At 36.7% G+C, this 19,156-nt stretch overlaps 1 pseudogene; it reads right to left on the bottom strand.

Annotated features, from left to right (window-relative positions):
• The window catches only part of LOC138156019 (checkpoint protein HUS1 pseudogene), a 69,735-nt pseudogene extending 51,825 nt beyond the window's left edge, over nucleotides 1-17,910 (bottom strand).
• Nucleotides 17,911-19,156: the final 1,246 nt, after the last annotated feature.

The following is a 19,156-nucleotide window of genomic DNA, read 5'->3' as shown; positions in this document are numbered from 1 at the left end:
ATTTCTATAGCATCTACATTGCAGCAAAATGTTCGACAAAGTCCTTTATGCTCTTCTTATGAAAAAGATTGAGGTATGAGTTAGTCAATAGTATAATCAAGAATAATGCTGCCAATCAAATGCCTGTGGATTTATGTTTAAGTCAAACTGGTTACCATTTTTTTATCATTGCATATAAAGATACAGAAAAGATACTTAACCAATTCTCATGTAAACACAATTCTGAGAGTATAGCTTATATATAGGATGACAGTCATGATATGAAAAGACCTTAATAAGCTAATCCTTTAGGTCAAATCCATCAATCAGTACAAAACACCTACAAATTATCAGGCACTGGGGATACCAAAAAAGTAAAAAATATTCCTTGCCCTCAAGGAACTTGAAATCTAATGAAGGGAAATTTAATAGTGATAAATATTATCTGTATGACCTTGGGTGAGTCACCCAACTTCTCCAGGCCTCAGTTCCTCAACTGTAAAGTGAGTGAGCTGAATTACAAAACCTCTGAAGGCCCTCCTACTTCTAGACCTATAACTATATGATCTTACAATTGGAGAAGCTTGGCTAGAGAAATATTTTGTTTAAAAAAAAGATCTGAGAATTTTAATGCATCAAAAATTCAGAGTGAGTCAATAGAATAGCAGCCAAAAAGGTTAATTCATTCTACGTTAGGAGGGGCATGGGTGTTTAGGATTTGGGGCATCAGGCACAACATAGCTAAAATATTATTTACAGATTTAATTGCCACATTTTAAGAAGGATATTGATAAGTTACAGGGAATCCAAATGAAGATGACCAGAGCTGTCATATTACCCTCCATTAAAAGGAGTGAGGTTACTCAGCACTGAGAAGAAATAATTTAAGGGGAATATGATCCCTTCCTTCAAGTATTTAAAGGAATGTCTTGTAAAGGGGTTTCTTCCAAATCTAACTTCATGATCTGTGATCCTAAAATAGATTAGACTTGCTCTGTTTGGTCATAGAGGGAAGAACTGAGAAGCATAGATAAAAGTTGCAGAAACTTTAATTTAGTCTTAACATACAGGCTATACTTGACACCCTCCACATAGAATATCCTTCAGTGTAGAATATCTCAAACAGCACTTGGTTCCCTCAAGAAATGGTGGGTTCTTTATCACTGAAAATCCTCAAGCAAAGACTGAATTATCATTTGTTCGGTATGAAGTAGAAGAGAATAAATGATTGGAAAGGGGTTGGATAAGGGTTTCTGAAGGTCTATTAATATGAGATATTTATGTTTTTCCTTATGTTGAAAATTACAAATAAAGAAATTTATTTTAAAAAATTAATTTTAAAAAATTTTTAAATGGGAATGAGGTTAAAAATAGCAATAAGCAAAGCCTCGAAGAAAGAAAATGTGAATTCAACACAAGCCCAACAAATATTCCTGGAATAGTTTAAAAAATAATTTCAAAAATCAAATAAGAAAGGTAGAGAAAAAAATGGGAAAATAAATGAGAGTGATACAAGAAAATCAAGAAAAATAATTAATAGCTTGGTAAAAGAGGCACAAAAAATACTAAAGAAAATAACTCCTTGAAAAGCAGAATTGGTCAAATAGAAAAAGAGATACAACACTTAACTGATGAAAATAACTCCTTGGAAAGCATAATTAGTCAAATGGAGAAAGAGTTAAAAAAATCTCACTTAAAATAATTCCTTAAAAATTAAAACTGGCTAAGTAGAAGCAAATGACTTCATTAGACATTAAGAAACAATAAAACAAAATCAGAAGATTAAAAAAGAAGAAAATGTGACTCTTTGGAAAAACAACTGGAAAATAGAAGAAACATAATTTAAGAATTATTGGACTGAAATTCATGGTCAAAGAAAGAGACTAGACATCATTTTTTAAATTTAAAAATAAAACAGCCCTGATAATTTAGAACTACTCAGTTAAATAGAAATTGAAAGAATTCACAAATCACTTCCTGAAAGAGATCCCAAGAGAAAAAGTCACAGAAATATCATAGCCAAATTCCAGAGCTCTGAAGTCAAAGAGAAAGTATTTCAAGCAGCCAGAAAGAAACCACTCAAATACCATGGAGCCACAGTCCAAATCACAAGATTTTATAGCCACCACACTAAAAGAATGAAAGGCTTTGAATATATTCCAGGAGGCAAAGAAAGTAGTATTACAACCAGGAAAAATCTACCCAGAAAAATTGAGTATAGATGGATCTTGTTTTCATAAGTGAGCTGTTCCATAGACCTCTATGTAAAGTGATTTTTATGAAATATTAATTTGCCTGTGCATGTGGGGAAGAGAGAGAGAGAGAAAGGAAGGGAGTTTCATGCCCATAGAAAGAAGGGATCAACACATTCTTCAAGGACATGTGGGGGCCTACGACTGAGAAGTGAGAGGAGGAGGAGGACTGTGTGGGGGTCAGGACGAGTCATGTGTGATCCTATCCGGAACTGAAAGGAAGAACATGCAGAAGCCATACATGTAGGGGTAGTAAATAGATATAGACAGGAAAGAAAGGTTGACACATAGGTGGCAGGGACCGATATCCAGTACCTGAATATGAAGGACTGGAAGACAAACAGATGGGGCTGTATGTGTGGGTAGGTGGGTAGAGTGGGACAAATGTTTCTTCTCGTAGAGCTAAATGGTAAGCTTAAGGTAAGTTCTCCATCTGGCAGGGTAGTGGTGGCCTGCTTTCACTGGGAAGATTGTTGTTGCTTTTTTAATTTTGGGGTGGAGGTAGGGAAATAGACCCTAGAATGCTGAGCTAAGGTGCAAGAGCAGAGAGAAAGAGAGCATGTAATATACAGTAAATTTAACATAGGTGTTCTTTTTTTGGAATGCAGATTTCTTTCAGAATACTTTAAGTAAAATAAAATTTGTGTAATACGAATTTATGTAAAGCAAAGATTGTCTTCATAATCCTTTGGGGGAAATGGATATTGAATGAAATAGAGGACTTTCGAGCATTCCTTATAAAAAACATAAAACAGAGATGAATAGAAAATTTGACTTTCAAAAACAAGACTCAAGAGAATCATAAAAATGTAAACATGAAAGAGAAATCGTAAGAGATTTTATAAGGTTAAGCTGTTTACATTTCTATATGGAAAGAAGATACATGTAACTCCTAAGAACTTTATCATTATTAGGGCAGTTAAAAGATATATAGATAGCATAAGAACGAGTCAATTATTTTAGACGATATAAAAAAAAATGGGTAGGTGAGAAAGAGGAATATACATAAAAGAAGCCAGCAAGAAAGAGCATTTACAATGGAAAGGAACATGGGAATGAGAGGATGGAGGCAATCTTGAACCTCACTTTCATTTGAATTAGTCCAAAGAGGAATACACATACATACTTCACTGGGCATAGAAATCTATCTTAATGAATAGGGAAGTAGAAGGACAATGGAATAAGGGAAGGGGAGAGGAGTGATAAAAAGGAGAGCAGATTAAAGAAGGCAGTGAGCAGAAGCAAAGCAGATTTTGGAGAAGGGATAGGATGAAAAAAAAAACAAGGATAAAAAAAAATGAGAAGAGGGAAATGTGCAGCTAGTAACCATAACTATAAATGTGAATGGGATGAATTCATTCTTAAAACAACAGATAGAAAAATAAATTAGAAACCACAATCGAACAATATATTGTTTCCAAGAAACATACTTGAAACAAAGAGACACTTATAGAGTTAAAATGAGGAGCTGACACAGAAGCTATTATGTTTCAGCTGAAGCAAAAAAAGTCATAGGTAGCAATTATGATTAAAAAAAAACAAAAGCAAAAATAGAACTAATTAAAAGAGATAAGCAAGGAAACTACATCTTGATAAAAGGTACCAGAGACAATCAAGCATTGTAAATACAACACATATGAACTAAATAGTATAGCATTCAAAATCTTAAACAAAATGTTAAATAAGTTACAGGAGGAAATAGTAAAACCCTGAATAGGGGGCTCAACTTTCCCCTCTCAGAATTTGATAAATTTCATCATAAAATAAATTAGAAAAATATTAAGGAAATGAATAAAATTTTAGAAAAGTCAAATATGATAGACCTCAGGAGGTTTGAATAGAAAGAGAAAGAATACTTTTCCTGTACCATGCAAAGCAACTTCACAAAAATTGACCATGTATTGGACATAAAACCTCACAACCAAAATGTAGAAAAGCAAAAATATCAAATGCATCTTTTCCAGATCACACTGCAATAAAAATTGCATCCAATAAAGAGCCATAGAAGCATAAATAAAAAATTATCATAAATAACCTAAATCTAATGAATGTGTGCCAAAGAACAAATTATAAAAATAAACATAGTGATATCAAAATCAAATGAGGGGAGCATAGAAAATTTTACCTGTCATATCTATGGATAATCAAGGCAAGTATAGTGGATAACTTTGATTACATTAAGTTAAAAAGGTTTTACACAAACAAAAGAAGTGAAACCAGAATTAAAATTAAAGTCAGAAACTGGGTACAGCGGGAGAGGGAAATTTTATAGTGAGTTTCTCTGATAAAGGTTTCATTTCTCTCATATAAAGAGAACTGAGCTAAATTTAAAAAAAATTAGAACCATTTCCCAATTGATAAAAAAATCAAAGGATTTGAACAGGGAGTTTTCAAAAGAAGAAATCAATGCTATCAAGAGTCACATAAGGGGTAGGTAGCATAGTGGATAGAGCACCAGCCCTGGAATCAGAAAGAACTGCACTGAAATCTGGTCTCAGACACTTCCTAGCTATGTGAGCCTGAGCAAGTCACTTAAACCTGATTGCTTCAATAACAACAACAAAAAAAAGAGTCACATCAAAAAATGCTCTAAATCACTACTGATTAAAATTAAAACTATTCTGTGTTACCACCTCACACCTATCAGATTGGTCAATGTGACATAAAAGGAAAATTACAAATGTTTAAGGGCATGTGGGAAAATTGGGACACTTATGCACTGTTGGTGAAATTGTGTATTGATATAATCATTTTGGAGAGCAATTTAGAACTATACCAAACAACTATCAAACTCTGCATGCCCTTTGACACAGCAATACCACTTCTATGTCTGCATCCCAAAGAGATTGAAGAAAATGGAAGAGGAAGTATATGTACAATATTTATAGTAGCTCTTTTTGTGATTTGGAAAATGAGGGGATGCCCATCAACTGGGGAATGACTGAACAAGTGCTAGTGCATGATTGTGATGGAATACCACTGTGTTATAAGAAATGACAAGGAGGATGTTCTAGAAAAACCCGGGAAGATTTATATGAACTGATACAAAGTGAAGTGAGCAGAATCAGGAGAACTTTGTACATAATAATTGCAGAACTGTAACGATGAATAAATGTGAAAGACTTACCTACTCTAATCAATACAATGATCCAAAACAATTCCAAAGGATCCCTGTAGAAAAAAGCCTTTGGAGAAAGAACTGATGAACTCTGAGTGAAGATTGAAATATATTTTTTCACACTCTTTATATTTCTTGCTTTTTATTGTTTTGTTTTATTTTTCAACATGGCTATTATGGAAATATTTTGCATGATTTCACATGTACAATTGATGTCATATTTTTTGCCTTCTCAATGAGTAGAGGATTAATGAATGTTAAAAATAGGTAAACAAATGTAAAATAAAATAAACTTTTTTAAGGGATGCATATTATGCAGGAAGAGGGAGATGATGGTATTTTTGTACTAAACTCTTATGAGATCACTCTTGGAGAACTGTACTCACTTCTGAGTCCCATAGTTTAAAAGGAAACCTTAACTAGCTGGGAATGTATCCAGAGGGAAACTAGAATGATGAAATGTCATATATATGCTAAGTGACTGAGTTAGAGATGCTTTTACCTTTTAGAAGAAAAGACTTGTTTGGCAGGGCGTGAGGGCAAGATCATATTCTTCAAATATTTGAAGGGCTGTCATGTGGAAGTGATTAAACTTATTCTGTGATGCTCCAGAAGGCAAAAACAATGGATAGAAGTTACAGGGATAGGGTGGAGGGAATCATCAAAATTTATCTCTCATGTAGAAAAAAGATTAAACTTATTCTGCAATGTTCAAGTGTACATGACCAATGGATAAAATTTATGGGGAAGGTTCCATTTTATCTCAATATAAAGAACTTTATAATAATTTGAGTGAATCAATAATGGAATGGACTGGCTCATTAAGTATTGAATACCCTTTAACTGGAAGTATTCAAACAGAGCCTAGAGGATCTCCCGTCAGAATTATCATGTAGAACACTCACATCTCAGGTAGCTGGTGGTTTTGATTGTTATGGGGGTCTGGGAACAGGGGACCAACGTGTGAGGTAGTAGATGCTTTGGGCTGGGGCAAAGAAATGATCCACAGAAGGAAACAGAAAGTCAGAACAAGAGTAAATATAGGAGTTGAAAGAGGAAACCCATCTACACTGTTAGGCAAGAGTCTGAACTGAGCTGTGAAAGCAAAAAAAAAAAAAATCTACTAAATGAGAGGGAAAGGTGAGAAAACTATATGATTAAGGTCAGAAAAAATGTAAAGTAATTTGAGTATTATGAAGTGTCAACAAATGCACACAGGAAAACTCAGCCAGAGACAGCATTCTTTTTTGGTACTCACTTTGTCCCTTCCTAACACAGTGGCAGGGGCAGCTAGGTGGGGCAAAAGATAGAGCTCTGGGCCTCGAGGCAGGAAGACATCCTCCTGATTTCAAATCCAACCTCAGACTCTTTCTAGTTGGGTGACCCTAAGCAAGTCACTTAACTCCATTTGCCTCGGTTTCCTCATCTGTAAAATAAACTGGAGAAGGAAATGGCAAACTACTCCTATACCTTTGCCAAGAAAATCCCAAAATGGGGTCACAAAATGTTGGATACTACTGAAAAATGACTCAACACAGCTGCATATGACCAGCTGTGGACCTGGATATAAATGATCTTGAAATGCCTTCTGTCAATGACATTCTAAAATTCTATTAATTAATTTTCAACTTAACAAAGCTTTATTGAGTATCTTCCATGGGAAATGTGCTTAAAGTTGAAGAAATAAAAATATCACACAGGATCTGTTCTCAAGAAGTTTAGAATCAAATTGTATATATGTGGAGAGGAAAAATAAGGTTATAAATTCTAGGAGCTGGATAAATTACTACATTTTCACATAGTATAAGTCATGGCAGTATAGAGCAGTGGTGTGCAACTCATGTGTATAAACTTAGAAAACCACAAATTCATATTATCTAATTACATTTTAATTTATTTTGTCAAACATTTCCCAATTACATTTTAATCTGGTTCAGGCCATATTCAGGAGTGGGAGTGATACTATGACTTCCTGATCTGTGGCTGTGAGTTTGAAGCCTGTGCTGTAGAAGATGGGGAGGTTCACCTATAGAATAGCCTAGGGGAAGGAAATGGGATTCCAGAAGGTTTCTGTCTGAAAAAAAAAAAAAAAAACAACTGGCCACTACTGGAAGAGGGAGTGATGGGATAGGCAATGTAGTCACTAGAGAGAATTGCATCCTAGAACATCCCAATGTTTCCACATGCTAAAAATGTAGCTGCTAAGAGAAGAAAATATGCCACCACCATGGAGTGGGATGAACAATGGAGGAAGTACACTCTTCAATGGACAATGGAGGAAGTATGTCAGCACCCACTAAATTTTTTAACCTGGGACAAATCCCATATTGCCTCCATCCTACTTACTGCTATTTCTCTTGAGAGAAGAGAAGTTATATAGGTAAAGTACCATGAGAAACTTGAGCTCATGCTAAGCCATCCAAATATTCTAGCCTAGTCTCCCTTGTACCAATTGTCAAGCAATTTCCTGGGGATGAGGGATACAGCTTGCAATGCTGAAATAGAGTAAAATCAATTCATTCATCCTGGGATAGAAGCTATAGCCTTGGGCACATTATAATTTTGTTCCAATCCTGCCTCCTCTGCAAGTCACGACGATTAGTAAAACATTACAGAACCTGTTAATGCTAATATCAAAGGTGTGCTTGTGTGACTGCCAGGTTTATAGACAGTCAATTACATAGCTCATTGGGTAACAAAGGAAGCTCAGAAGTTTAAAAAAAAGGTCTGGTGTATGCAAATATATAAAGAGGCTATTTTGTCCCCCTTTTCAGACCCTTTTTAGCTGATATAACAAAGGCTTGAAACAGTTTGTTGTCATCTCAGTGTTGCTTATCTGATGTCTAGCTCAGTAGACACAAGTGCAAGACAGACCTGCAAATTGGCAAAAGGCAGAAGTGGTCAAGGGAATCAAACAGCTCCAACCCGAGCGAGCAAACACTGTGATCTACCTAGCACCGATACAGTTATAAGTCATTCTTTGCTGAGTTGTCTCTGGTTTTAGTGAGCAACCTGGTGAACTGCTAAGCAAAGTGGGTCTGCCCCAGTGAGACTTCCCTATTGATACAGAGTGGAGACTTATTCTTACCCAAATATCCCATGTGTCTGCTACTGGATGGTAAGAGATTATAGCATTTAATATTGATCATAAGTCAGCCACACTGACTACTGAGATCAATTTCTCTTCCATTTTGTATAAAGTACTTGGGAGTTCCACATAAATATCCAATGAACCACAAATTCATCACTTCCTTAGGAACGAATCACTCATGTGTGAATGACCCTGATCAGTTGTGAGTAGGAGGGAGGGAAGACAGTTTTTAAATGGAAAACAGGAAAGACTGGTTCTTGTCTGGGATTTTACTGCAAATGTTTGTTGGGTCATGCTCCTGAACTTCAATTTGTTCATCTATAATGCCAATTTTGCTCATGTCCCAATTTTGTTATGAAAATTCAATGTATGCATATATTTGTATGTATGTGTACATATGTAACATACATATGTGTTATGTACTATATATGTATATAATATGCATGCATACATATATGTACTTCTATTTATCTACTTGTCTCCTATGCTAGAATTTAAGCTCCTTGTAGATAAAGATTGTTTTCATTCATTGTACTTGTAAGTCCAGTCCCTAGGATGGTACCTGGCACACAGTAGGTTATAGAGCCAGATTTTAGTCCCATTCATGCCATTTCTTAGCTGCATAATTTTGGGCAAGTTAGTTTCTCCAACTGTGTCTCTAAGCTGAGGGGGTTGAACTCAATGACCTCTCAAATCCTTCTGACTATAGAAGATGTACAATGCCATTAATGTATTTTTTGTAATTACGCATGAATCTATCATTACATTTCTCTTTGGGACAAATAGTCAGGGTCATGTAATATTTATGTAATTGAAGATAGCTTCATTCTGCTATGTCTTGGTCAAACCACATCTGGAGTGATATAACTACCACAATTTGGAAAGGATATCAACAATTGAAAGAATATCCAGGGGATAATAACCAGAATGGGCTAGGAACCAGAGTGCTTGCTATATATTATATTGAAGGAAAAAGGGATATTTCACCTAGAGAAAACAAAACTCAAGGGGCATATAACAGTTGTCTTCAAGGACTTCATTCAAGTTGTCATATGGACATTATTAGACCAATCAAAATGTATTGATAAATCACCTACTATGTGCCAGGAATTGTATTAAGCACTGGGGATTTTTTTAAGTCCCCAATTACAAATATAGAAGAAATTTTGAAATTTCAAAGGGACACATTTAAACTTCAGGTCAAGATTACCTTCCTAACAATTAGAGCTGTCCAGTTCTGAATAGGTTGACCCAGAAATGGGTCTCCCTTACTGGAGATCTTCAAGAAAACACTGGATGACCATTTTTCAGATGTGTTGTAGTGTGAAATATTTGTCAAGTCTGAATTAAGACTACAATATAATCTCCTTAAGAGTAGAAAATGTTTCTTTCTTTGTCTTTATAACCTTAGTGCTAAGAGAAGTGATTATTAACAACCAATGATTTGGGGAGATTCTTTTTCTTTTCTCTCTCCTCATTTCAAGACCTCAGTCTCTGAAGGTTGAGTTAACCTCTTCTTATAGCCTTACAAGGAATCTCTAGTCTAAGATGACTTTCATACAATCAAGTTTGGGTGGAGACAGACAGTTTTGTCTAAATTGCCCAAGACTGGGGATGATCTGGGTATAGAGATCGTTTCTCTTGCCAACGGTGGTGGCATGATATCACTCGGCCTCTCATTGTAATATTTACTCTCTCATTAATAATTAGCCAATCAGGGTTGATTGCTACCCTGTGAACATTCCTCTTCCAAAAGGATACATAAACCCTTAGCCTGCTGCCATGATTGTCTTTGGTTTAAAAGAGATAGCCAAATGACCATCCTTCTATTAAAACGCTGGCATTATTAATAAAATTATTCAATTACCCACAAATTATGTCTCTCGAACCTTTTTTAAATGCCACAATGCCTATGCAACATAATGTAGGTGATAAATAAATGTGTTGATTGATAGATGACTATTGAGGTCCTTTCCGACAATAAAATTCTGTGATTCTGAGAAGACTCAAAAAAAATTCAAATACTGTTCAAATTAAATCAAATTGTTTATTACTGTCTTGCAACTACACTTTAAATGAGCCTGAAATAATTAAAGGGTTAGTGTCCCACTGCTCACTTACTAGTTCATAAACAAATAGACTTGTTAGGTGTACTAGTCCCTTGCCATTAAAATGAGAAATATGAAGGTTTTCATCTTGTGAGTTTGGAATAAGTAAGTAAAGTACCTTGTAATCAACCATGAAAATGCTATATAAAAATGTTATTATTATTACTCTTCATTCATTCAACAAAATTTCTTTAATGTGCAAAGCACTGGGGAGAGACAGCAGTAATTAAGATACAGTCACTGCCCTTATAGACAGTATGATACATACACAAATATGTGATAACTATTCAATAACAGTAACTATTTTTATTACACTAGTTATTATGATGTAGCCCAGTGGTGTTAAATCAAATAGAAACAGGGCCCACTAGTCCTTATACATAAGGATCCCTGTGAGTTACATATCTATAGTTTTAAAAAGTAGAGTTATCTTTGTTCTATAGTATTTTTATTTATTTTGTTAAGTATTTCCCAATTACATATTAATCTTGCTCTGGTTGTACTCCAGAATGTTACTGACTGCTTGCAGCCTGAGAATCACATGTTTGATACTCCTGGTCTAGCCTATCACAAATCTTCTGACACTGCAACTACCTTGATGTTTAATGATGCCTGTGAAAACTGTTATCAGACTAGTTACAAACATGTGATGGTCATACCAATGGTGTGGTAAAGAAAGGAAGGTGACAGATTGCCCCAGATAAAGTTTTAGGACTGTAATGTTAATGAGATTTAAGATCTTCCCCACCCATTAATAAGCCTCAGGTGGAGCCCATTAAGGGAAGCTTGCTTGTAAGAAGATTTTCACACCTTTTGCTAATTTCTAATTAGGCATTGAGTGAAGAGGGCTGTGATGCCTTCTGGCTCTGAGAAGTATGTATATACACTTATATTTTACTTTGGAGCTTGCTTATGAGAAGGATCTTGTGATTCCCTGGTCTAGATTCTGAGTGACTGTATGTTTAGAGCTCCCTGACTGCTCAGATGTAAAGACTCTCTCGAACCAGGGATGTATGTAAAGTGTATAGTTGATTCAGGCATTCAGAGCCCTTCTGTTGGGCTTTATTTCTATGCTTCTATTTTCTCACTTTGTATTTTCTCTGAAGTTCAGGGTACTGACTTTTCCCCTGAACTAGTGAATGTAATTTAAAAAGATTGTTGACACCTTAAACAATTATCTTTCTTAATAAAGCATATCTAAGAACCTGTGCTAGCAACCATCCTGGGTATGCCAGTGTGGTTGCCACTACAAGGGCCTGTAGCAGCAAGCACCTCAAGCATCCTCAGGGTTTGCTGCCAACACAGGTTCTTGGATCTGCTTTGATGCAGGAAAGCAACTCAAAATGGGTTAACAAGCTTACTTTAATCAGTCAAACATATATCGTTTACCTCATTCAGGGGAAAAAGGTCAGCACCCTGAACTTCAAAGTATACAGACAGAATTATCAAGACAGAAACAGATCAAGTAGACAGATTTCAAACTGCCCAACCATTACATCCATACCCAATCAACATCTGGGTTTCAACATCTGGGTTTCAAAGAGGGGGGGCGGCTCTGGACAACGGCTTTCCATAGTTTCATCTGATCAAATCACAGAACATTTCTCAAAGTGAGCCCCAAAACAAAGCTACACATCAGGGCTTATATAGCCTTCTCCTGGCTCAGAGAATGTAACAACCTTATTGACTCACTGGCCAATCAAGAAGTATCTACTGAAAAACAAGCCTCCCACCCCAGGCTCCAGGTGCACTTTAGCCTAGGGGCAGGGAAGATCTTTAAAATTTACATTCCCTTTACAGGGCCTCCTTAGGGTATTGGTGTTAGGAGTAGGCAAGAGGCATGGGGACATAGGAAAAATAAGGAGATGGTCCTATCAGTTAATTTTTTTAATCCAGACAGACCATAGCTGCCCATTTCCCTCTTCTTACCATTACCAAGGCTGGCAGAAGAGTAAGGATTAGCCCCAATTTACACCTCTCACTTAGCCCTTCTGTGACTTATTTTTCCCTGAGAATATAAGCTTCTGGAGAAAGTGGGTTGTTTCATTCTTTGTCCTATCCCCAAAATCTGGTACAGTGCCTGACACATAGTAGATCTTTAATAAATGCTTATTGATTCATTGATCAATTAAACTGATATAAAAATTAAGGCAAAGAAATATATAGGAAACACACAATGTGAAGTGCCCTGGGCCACTATCCCCAGGTAACCCCAACTATCACCCTTCTTCACCAAGTTATATCTTCTCATGAGAGGCTGCAAAATGCATCAGAGAGTAAAGCAGAGATGGAATAGTGAAAAGACCATTACAATGCAAGTCAAGAAACATGGCTCTGTCATTAACTCCAAGTATAAATTTGAGCAAATCCTTCCCCTTACTCGGTCTCAGTTTTTTCATGTTTAAAAATAAAATGAATGAGAAATACAAGACCTTCAAATTTAGTGTCATGTTTGATAAGTTATGCTCACTCACTCTGCATATGAAATCCATTGCCAAATCTCTTCACACACACACATACATAAGTATGTATGTGTGTATATGTATATACACAAAGATGTGTGTGTATTCCTTTCTGTCTACTCATACAGCCAGCCATATCAGCTATCTCTCAAACTCTAGCAATAACCTTCTGTTTGATCTCTCTCCCCTTGAGTCTCTCTGTCTACTGCAATCCATCCTCCACTCAACTGCCAATGTCATTTTCCTAAAGCTCAGATCTGACCATTTCACCCATCTACTCAAACTCCAGTACCTTCCAATTATCATCAGGATCAAATGCAAAGCCTTTCATTTAGCATTGGAAACTCTTCACAATCTGACTCCTTCCAATAATTCTAGTCATTTTTATACTTTCACACATTCTATGGTTCAATTATATTAGCCTACTTGGAGCTTCTCAAACAGGCTCTGTCTTATATCTCTGTACATTTGCACTGACTGTCCCCCATGCCTACAGCACTCTGTGCTCACATCTTCATCTCTTAGTTTTCTTCCTGTCTTCCTTCAAGACTCAGCTCACATCTCATTTTCTGTAGATGGCTTTTCCTGCTCATCTCAAATTTTTCTTTCAAATTACACTCATGTGATGAATATATAAATATATAGATAGACACATACATATGTATCCCTATATATCTATATAAAGATATGTATATGATATACTAACCTAGCTATTTAAATGTTGTCTCTCTATTAGAATATATAAACTTTGACTGTGTTCTTACCTTTTTCATTATCTCTGGCACTTAGCACATTGCCTGGCACATAATTCTTAATAAATACTTGTTGGCTGACTGACTGACTTCCTGATCCAATATTGTACAGTCTTTATCACTTAGAGATTCTCTAAGATTATAGTTCTCTTCACCGTAGTAGCTGCCCTGAGATACATGATTGTTCTCCTTGTGAGACTTGCTCCCCATTTATCCCTGAGATTTTTGTCACTGTGCAATATTGGGCAAGGCATTTTATCTCTCTAATTTTTTTTTCCTAAAGGCAATTAAGTGGGTATGGAAGATGCTCTGGCTTTGGAGTCAGAAGCCTAAGTTTGAGTTCTAGCCTTGCCATTTATAAATTGAGATACTTTGGTTAAGTGTCTTAACTTGAAAGACAGAGAATAATGATGGGGATTGTTCCTATAATAATGATGCAGATTCTCCTCCTGCTTTCACTTATCATGGTGCTGGTCATGATGATTTGGAGAATGACCCTAGGTTCATAGAATGGTAATGGGAATTTGAAGATCATCCCTGCCCCTTAATAGGTCAAAGGGAATTTTAAGATCTTCCCTGTCCCTTAACAGGCAGAATGTAATTACATGGCGCCTGTGGAGGGAGGAGTTTACTGAATGGTAGAGCAGAGCTGAAAGGAAGAGTCAGAGCAATTAGTATGGTGGGAGAGAGAGGATGCAGGCAAGGAGACAGCTAGACTTATGAGTGTTTGTGGGAAGCCTTTGGGATGCTGTTGCTCTCCACAGTGTTATTATGTATTAATTTCTTTGTTGTTATGATGAATTTGGTTTTCTGGTGTTGGGATTTGGCTTTCTGTTGTCTGAATAAATGTTTATGTTTCTGTCTTCTATATGAAGAGTCTGTTATATTTTATGATTCAGAATTACACTGACATATTCATAGTTGCCAACAGTGCTATAAATATTGGGTTGGCCTTTTAGAGGTCATCTGGTCCAAACATCTCATTGTACAAAAGGGAAGGATAAGAAAGGCTTGTTTCATCTGTAAAATATGGCAGGAAGGGTTTCCTTGAGAGCACGAACTGTTTTGTCTTTGTATATCCTGAATCAAGCACAATGCTTGGAACATAGTAAATGTAATCTTAATAAATGTGGAAGGAAACAAGCATTTATGATGCATTTACTAAGTGCTAGGTATAAAAATTTAAGTAAAAAGCAAGATAGACACTTTCTTCAAGGAGATTAGATTCTTTAAAAAAAATTAACATTTTTATTTAAGGTTTTGAATACCAAATTCTATCCCTCCTTCTCTCTCCTCTCCCCTCCCTGACACAGTAAGCAATCAGATATAGGTTACACATGTGCAGTTATGTAAAACATTTCCATGTTAGTCATTTTGTATAAGAAGATTCAAATAAAAGAAAAAGAAATGAAAGAAAGTAAAAATAAAGCATGCTTCAGTTTGTATTCAATCAATATCAGTTCTTTCTCTGGAGGTACATAGTATGCTTCATCATTATTCCTTTGGGATTATCTTGGATCACTGTATTACTACAAATAGCTAAGTCATTCAAAATTCTTTTTTTTCTTTTTTTAAATGCTTTATTAACTTCTGATTTACATCATTCATTTCCGCCAGATTTTTAGTTACAAATTTTCTCCCCTTTTTTCCCCTACCCACTGCCCCAAAATAGCAGTCCCACAGGATATCCACTCCTCCAATCTGCTCTCTTCCATATTTTCTCCATACCCCTTTCGACTTTTCCAGTGGATCTCTGTGCCCCAGCGCCTGTATATCTTATTTCCCAGTTACATGTAAAATAGTATTAATAATAGTATATATATATATATATATATGTATGTATGTATTTGAGTATTTGATTTTAAAACTTTGAATTCCAGATTCATTCCCTTCCTCCCTTGTCTCCCACCCTCACTGGGAAGATAAGCAGTTAAGTATAGGTTGTACGTGTGTGGCTAATGCAAAACAATAACATATTAGATATATTGTAAAAGACTGACTTTATTTCCCTCCCTCCTATCCCACCTCCCACTTGTTCTATTCTCTACTTTGATCTCATCCCTTTTCAAAAGTGGGTGCTCCCAACTTCCCTCCCCCTTAGCCTACCCTCCCTTGCATCATCCCCCCTCTCATCCCCTTGCCCTCCTACTCTCCTGGAGTGTGAGATAACCTATTTATTGTGTATTTCATTCCATCCTCAAGCCAAATTAAATGGGAATAAGGTTGACCCATTCCCTTTTGCCTTCCTATTCTTCCCCTCCATTGTAACCATTTTCCCTTGCCTCTCCTATATGAGATAGTTTACCCCATTTTGTCTCTCCTCATCTCCTCTCATTATATTCCTCTCTCACCTCTTAATTTCACCTTTTAAGTATCATCCCTTCCTGTTAAATTGGTCCTGTACCTCTAACTATGTATACCTGTAAACATATATACACACATTCACATATGTATTCATAAGCACATATACCCTCATATAGAGACATATATATATATATTTATATTATATATATGTATATGTATTCCCTTCAACTACTGGGAAAAGTTTCATAAATTACAATTATTGTTTTTCCATGTAGGAATGTTAATAGTTCAACTTTGATAAGTTCCTTATGATTTCTTTTACCTATTTACATTCTCATGCTTCTCTTGCTTCTTGTATCTGAATGTCAAATTTTCTATTCAACTCTATTTTTTTAAGCAAGAATGCTTGAAAGTCCTCTATTCCACTGAATGACCATATTTTCCCCTGAAACAGGATACTCAGTTTTGTTGGGTAGGTGACTTGGTTTTAATCCCAGCTCCTTTGACCTCCAGAATATCATATACCAAGCCCTTCGATCCCTCAGTGTAGAAGCTGCCAGATCCTGGATTATCCTGATTGTGTTTCCACAATATTCAAATTGTTTCTTCCTGGCTGCTTGTAATATTCTCTCCTTAATCTGGGAATTCCAGAACCTGGCTATAATATTCCTAGGAGTTTTCTTTTTGGTATCTTTGTTCAGGAGGTGATCGGTGGATTCTTTCAACCTCTATTTTGCCCTCTGGTTCTAAAACATCAGGGCAGTTTTCTTAGAGAACTTCTTGGAGGATGATTTCTAGGTTCTTACTTTGATCATGGCTTCCAGGTAGTCCAGTCATTTTTAAATTATCTCTCCTGGATCTATTTTCCAGGTCAGTGGTTTTTCCCATGAGATATTTCACATTGCCTTCTATTCTTTCATTTGTTTGGATCTGTTTAACACCTTGATTTCTCACAAAGTCATTAGCTTCCATTTGCTCCAATCTAATTCTGAAGCAATGGTTCTCCTCATTGAGCTTTTGATATTCTTTTTCCATCTGGCAAATTTGGCTTTTTAAGGCATTCTTCTCATTGCCTTTTTGAGCCTCTTTTGCCATTTGAGTTAGTCTATTTTTTACAGTGTGATTTTCCTCATTGAGGCTGTTGACTCTCATTTCATAATTTTCTTGCATTGTTCTCATTTCTCTTGTCAATTTTTCCTCCACTTCTCTTATCTGTTTCTTAAGGTCCTCTATGGCCTATAACCTGCTCATATTTTCCTTAGAAGCTTTTGGTGCAAGAGTTCTGACTTCACTGTCTTCCTCATGTTCCATGCTTTGCTCCTTTTTGTCCCCAAAATAGGAGTCTATTGTTGGAATCTTCTGTCTGTTTTTTTTTTCCTTTGCCTGGTCATGTTGCCCCTCAGTTACTTGACCCTTGGACTTTTTGCCACAGTAGAACTCTGCCACCAGACAGGGGAGCTTTCATCCCAAATGCTGGGGTTTTCTCAGCTGCTGGAGGTATTCAATGGGTGCCCTCTCTGAGGTCTCCACATGCTCTGGCAAGCTGGACACACACCCCAGGACCTCCACCCTAGACTGAAATACAGATCCAAGAAGGTTAAAGCAAGAGCAATTACCCCTCAAACTGGTGCTTGGTCCCCCTACACTCTGCAGGTCAGGAGCTGAAGCTGCCACGTGCCCCTGGCTGGTTGTGCCAGCGGCTCAGCAGGCACTCCCACTTACTGGGTTCCAAAGTCTAGACTGCACTGACGTCTCACTTTGTCCTTCGCATCTATGTGTTGATAAATCTGGAAATGGCCACAGCTGCTGCCGATCTGGGGTCCCTTTGTCTGGCAGCTCGTCATGCCCGCCCTGGGGCTAAAGCCTAGGTGTGGGGCTGGGCTCGGCTCCTAGAGCACTTCCCTAGCCAATTCCTGCAAGCCTGCTGGGCTGTCCTCAGCGGGAGGTTAGCTTCTTTGTGTCATTTTGTGGGTTCTGCAGCTTCAAAGTTTGTTTAGAGTCCCCTTTTACATGGATTGGGGAAGGTGGAAGCCAGAGTGCAGCAGAGGTCCTGCTTCTACTCCGTCATCTTGACTCCGCTAAATGTCTACAATTCTTTATTGAACAATATTGTTATTACTCGACAACATTATCTTGATTCTGTTCAATTCACTATGCATCAGTTTGTGTAAGTCTAGGTTTTTCTGAAATCATCCTGTTTGTCATTTCTTATAGCACAGTAATATTCTTTTATAATCACATACCACAATTTGTTTAGCCATTCCCAAATTGATGGCCATTCATCTGATTAAGGAGATTACATTGTGATAGGAAGAGACAACATATAAAAGGGAGCAAAAAAGTAGTGGGGATTGTGGGAGGATGGAGAGTGCAGGAGCATAGTTCTGAAGTCAGGTCAGCTTTGTCCTTTCCATAGGTGGTAGACTGTTACAGGGTGAGGAGACCAAGGTACTGAAGGAAACACTGGGATAAAACAGTCAGAGAGGAGGTTATCATTTTAACCATAAGTAAATTAAATTTAAGTAAATTCAGGAGCAGAGACAGAAGAGAAATTGTATACTGATTAATTCCATTGAGAATATAAGAGTAAGCGTGCAATGGGAGCCCAAGGACAGGGGGAAAAGAGTTTGGAAACTCCTATGGAAAGTGAGATAGAGAATCAATCAGAGAGAAGTTGTCATGAGGGCTCAGTTGAAACTAAATAACACACATTTGTAGGGGACCACACAATTGTATGACTTCCTTTAGCACCATTTAGCAACACCTGAATAAGATTGGAAGAGGTAGTTGAGTAATAGAGGAAGTAATCTTGGGTTGAGGTTTTGCCAGGCATGCATTGCAATAGGATGAGCGGGCAAGGGATTAGAGAATATAAGATAATTTAACAATAAACTAGTTAAATATGGGGTAGAAATCAGAATGAGAGAATTGTTTAAGCTTTATAGAATACTAAGGCGTGGAAGGAATAGAGATTGTAGTGAGGACAAAGAATAAGTTTAGGATGAGTGAGGCACAGGAAAGATTGAAGAATTTTTGATCAGATAAAAGAATTTCAGAATTCTTGATCATGGAACATTTATGGATGATGGA

This window comes from Petaurus breviceps, unplaced genomic scaffold, assembly GCF_028583685.1.
Source record: "Petaurus breviceps papuanus isolate PSGF00001 unplaced genomic scaffold, PetGlider_PUasm1.0 98, whole genome shotgun sequence".
NCBI classification, from domain to species: Eukaryota; Metazoa; Chordata; class Mammalia; order Diprotodontia; family Petauridae; genus Petaurus; species Petaurus breviceps.
The sequence above is the reverse complement of the archived record's forward strand: the minus strand, read 5'-3'. Positions and strand labels throughout refer to the sequence as shown.